The following is a 4,746-nucleotide window of genomic DNA, read 5'->3' on the forward strand; positions in this document are numbered from 1 at the left end:
AGTTTTCAATCAATCAATCAATGCCTGTAACCATTGGTAACCACTTTCAAAAGAGAATGCCTAATTTCTGTGCGCTGGTAGAGCGGGCAAAACACTGGAAAAGCATGATATTACTGTTCTACTGTGACTTTTTTTACAAGATCGAGTAACCTATTATGTCTTTGTTTTGTTTATATATTTCTTATACATCAACACTTAGCAACCGCTGCTTTGCACATAGCAACCACTCTCTTCCATTGCCATGTACAAATAACGGTTGCTATTAGGGATGTCCGATATTATCGGCCGACCGATATTATCGGCCGATATCGGCAGTAAAATGTGATATCGGAAAATATCGGTATCGTTTAAAAAAAAAAAAAAAACAATAACAATATTTGTTATATATATATCCAGTGAAATTATTAATTACCTGAAATTATTCCGTTTTTTGGGGGGGGGAAACCCTGCATATATCGGTATCGGTTGATATCGGTTGATATCGGTATCGGAAATTAAGAGTTGGACAATATCGGAATATCGGTATCGGTAAAAAAGCCAATATCGAGCATCCCTAGTTGCTATGTTACAGGCAGCCATGTTGGAAGACGGAGAACTACACAAACAATCGGTGCAAGGCCTCTATCGTTTCCAGAAACGTTTCATTGTAAAAATGAACAAACAAACAAATAAAATTCAGCAGATGATTAGATTCAAGCTGATTTCCTCACTCACAGCCGGAATGTCAACGAAGTCATTCAATATTTCCCTTTTTTCGTTACTTAGACACAGTTATTACAAGCATGTTACACGGTGTTAAAAAGCCATCGGCAAACATAACATTAACCAGAGCGACATACAGTACATAGTATTTCTGAAATGCAAAGGCCAAGTATAATGTGGTAATATCAAGATACGTAAAATACATAAAAAAAGATTTCAACATGATGGTCTCCTTACAAGCCACAACACAGAGGAGCACGTAGACAAAGTGTAAACGGAGAGTGAAAGCACGGGACTCCCTAAAAACCTGCTATCTCGTGTAAAAACACCCCTACCGTAAAGCAATAATCTCAAAACATTTTTCATATAAATAAATGTTTTGCCACAATCGCCAGCTGATGGAACACAATAGTGATTCCACCTATATATCCAGTTCATAAATGTTTTTTTTTTTTTTTTTTTTTTACATTTGCTGTTCTTGGCCATTCTAAACAGTGGTGTCTGGTAGGGACATTCCCGGGGGAAATCATCCGGCAAACAGGCAGTGATGCGTTTTGCGTCACCGGCGGCAGCAACAGCAGCAGCAGCAGTTTATTTGGAGTAAACAGAAGACTAACTCAGTAGTTAGCATGACTCGTCAGGATGGAAACAATGGCCGCTCATCACCGCAACAGATGAGCGGCCAAAAAGAGGATCTTACGGATCACCGCTTTAACCTCACTGGACCTCACGTCCCTAACCGCCCGTCGGCATGACGATATGAGACACCAAGTTTTTTTGGTGAGTCCCGTGCATAAACAGAGGAAGAGATAAGGGAAAGGACATTTCTAAAAAAAAGTGTGTGTCTAGTCAAGCAGGGAGGGCTCTGCAGGGCGTATGATAGTGGGTCGGTTTGGAGCAGCTGGGGGTCTTCTGCTGCAGGAAGAGAGAGAGGGAGATAGAGGGGGTGGGTGGGGGGGGGGGGGGGGGTAGGGAGGGGGGAGACACATGCAATGGAAATCATCATCACCGTCATTCATGCACCAATTTTGCCCACACCACTACCACCACCACCAGCACCAATGATCATGTCCCCTTTGTAGGATAGAATAGCACATTATTGTACCACCTCCACCAACACATAGAGTAGCACCTGCCCCCCCCCCCCCCCCCCCCCCCCCCCCCCCCCCCCCCCCCCCCCCCCCCCCCTAATGTGCCGCACAGTGGTTTGGTCCACTAACGTTACCATCTGATGGCTTGGAACAAAGTACCTAGCTAGCTTGCTTAGCTATAGGTGTAGAGCCGTCAAGTTTGATGTTGAGTTTGTCTCATTTTCACAAGAGTATGCCAAGACGTTTGAAGAGAGAAAAGTGTTGTTGTTGTTGTTTTTTTGGGCTTGGACTGGATGCGGTTTCTGAAACTACGGAGTCCGTTAAACTAGATTAACTCTATGCTCCTTCAACGTGGAGATGCTAAGGAATGGCTAATGAGTTCTGCAAAAAAGAAATTCCCATCTGTGAGCTTTGCAATAGGACTCACTCAGGTTGTGTGTTTTTGGGAGGCAAACATGCTATTATGATTATTTATGCTGTGTGTGTGTGTGTGTGTGTGTGTGTGTGTGTGTGTGTGTGTGTGCGCGCACAAGTGGTTGGGAGAGAAATGGAGAGGAAATTGACTAATAAACGTGGCTATTTTTTCACCTGCCATGATGACGTTGATATTGCATACTGTATTTTGTCATAGCCTGCATCCGTCGATAGCAACTTTTAAAATGTAATACTTGATACCAGTAATGAAAGAGTTCACTATACTGTGCATCCTTAGCACGTGTGGGTGTATGGTTAACAGGCGTGTGTGTGTGTGTGTGTGTGTGTGTGTGTGTGTGTGTGTGTGTGTGTGTGTGCGCGCGCGCGCGCATGTGTGTGTCTTACCTGGGGATGCCAGGGGGCAGTGCCGGGGGCACCCGGCCGGTCTGGATGGGATGAGAGGAGCAGGACCAGAATTGGCGTCCGGGGGACCAGGTCTGGAGGGACGGGGGGCCCTCCGAATGCCGGTGAGGGGTTGAGAGGGGGCGGGGGACCAGGGGTGGGGCCCCTCACTGCCGGGGGTCGGCTGGGAGCCGCGGCTGTAGCGGAGGCGGCGCGGGCTGCCGGAGGGGGGCTGAGGGGGAGGGTTTGGGAGAGAATGTTATCAGATATACTGTATATATACACAGCAGTGTTTCCCCAATACTCCTCTTCAGCTGTGGTTACAACACTCAGCGATGCCTACATCCGAGCGCTGCCGCACCCCCGCGCTTCACCTCCAGAAGCTCTGTGTGCACACTGCGCGCTCACCACTCACTCAACCCACTGCCACGTCTCCGTGTAGAAACCATGATGATATAAACCATGATGATATAAACCATCATGACGCACCTGATCATTCGCCGATCCTTTACCAGGTGAATGAAAGAACTAGGGATGTCCCGATCCGATCACGTGATTTTCCGAAGATCGGGATCGGCAAAAAAAAAATAAAAAAAAATCCGGATTTTTTATTTTATTTGTATTCAACAAACATGACCATGTTCACGTCTTAAACTCATACTGAGGCCTTAGTTTTGGTTTTAAATTGCATATCATCATTCATTTATTTATTGTCACACAGAGCAGAAGAATTTTGCCAAAACAAACCAATAGTATCCAGCTGCAGAACGGCAGACCAGCCACACTCTCAGACCCAAACGCATTTCCTTTGATTTAATTATACATCAAATGATTTATGTCAAGGATTGCAATGCCTCGCTTGAATGAAGTTAACTTTTCACCTGGATAACGTCAACATTCAGGGTGAATGCAATGTGAGAATTGGGATTAAAAAAAAAAAATTTATTTTTTTATCGGATCGGGAAAGATCGGTATCGGTAGATACTCAAAATCACATGATCGGGATCGGATCGGGAGCAAAAAACATGATCGGGACATCCCTAGAAATAACTACCTTGGATCCTTTACCAGGCCGGAGAATGAAAGAACTACCTTGGATCCTTGGCCAGCCAGCTGTCGTCTACGGGCGGGGGTGCCGGGGCGGAGATGGTGGTGGTGCTGATGTCTCCTATGAGGACCAGGGCCTCCTTCAGCGCGTGGTACATCCTCAGCATCTCATCCCTCCTCTGGGCCTGGTCTGCTGACTCCTCCATCAGGCTGCCCTGGTCCCCCGCGGAGTACAGGTAGGCCAGCAGCTCCGAGTGGATGAAGTCCTTGGCCTGGGGAGGGGGAAGAGGGAGGAGGGAGGGAGTGGGGGGAGGGGAAGGGGTAAGGAGTAGGGAGGGAGTGGGGGGAAGGGGAGGGAGTGGGGGAAGAGGGAGGAGGGAGGGAAGGGGGAGAGAGTGGGGGGAAGAGGGAGGAGGGAGGGAGGGAGTGGGGGGAAGGGGGAGGGAGTGGGGGGAAGAGGGAGGGAGTGGGGGGAAGAGGGAGGGAGTGGGGGAAGGGGGGAGGGAGTGGGGGGAAGAGGGAGGGAGTGGGGGGAAGGGGGAGGGAGTGAGGGGAAGGGGGAGGGAGTGGGGGAAGGGGGAGGGAATGAGGGGAAGGGGGAGGGAATAAGGGGGAGGGAGTGGGGGGAAGGGGGAGGGAGTGGGGGAAGAGGGAGTGAGGGGAAGGGGGAGGGAGTGGGGGGAAGAGGGAGGGAGTGGGGGGAAGGGGAAGGGGGAGGAGTGAGGGGAAGGGGGTGGGGGGAAGAGGGAGGAAGTGGGGGGAAGGGGGAGGGGGAGGGAGTGAGGGGAAGGGGGAGGGAGTGGGGGGAAGAGGGAGGGAGTGGGGGGAAGGGGGAGGGAATGAGGGGAAGGGGAGGGAGTGGGGGAAGGGGGAGGGAATGAGGGGAAGGGGGAGGGAGTGGGGGGAAGAGGGAGGGAGGTGGGGGGAAGGGGGAGGGAGTGGGGGGAAGGGGGAGGGGGAAGGGAGTGAGGGGAAGGGAGTGGGGGGGAGAGAGGGGAGGCAGTGGGGGGAAGGGGGAGGGGCGTCAGTACAGCTCATCACAATGTTCAAGATAGTTATTGTTGTTGTTTTTTTTTAGGCAGATGCTGAC

The 4,746-nt window shown here is 50.0% G+C and overlaps 1 pseudogene across 1 annotated transcript in view; it reads right to left on the reverse strand.

Moving 5' to 3' along the window:
* Nucleotides 1–732: 732 nt before the first annotated feature.
* LOC311232647 (dynamin-2-like) overlaps nt 733–4,746 on the reverse strand; it is a 45,702-nt pseudogene continuing 41,688 nt past the window's right edge. Inside the window, exons 13-15 of the transcript XR_014621059.1 lie at nt 3,702–3,928; nt 2,613–2,841; nt 733–1,617 (exon numbers count right to left, since the gene is read on the reverse strand). The product of XR_014621059.1 is annotated as a dynamin-2-like (transcript). The remainder of the gene's footprint in view (nt 1,618–2,612; nt 2,842–3,701; nt 3,929–4,746) is intronic.

Source organism: Notolepis coatsorum, assembly GCF_963971535.1.
Source record: "Notolepis coatsorum genome assembly, chromosome: 7".
Classification (NCBI taxonomy): domain Eukaryota; kingdom Metazoa; phylum Chordata; class Actinopteri; order Aulopiformes; family Paralepididae; genus Notolepis; species Notolepis coatsorum.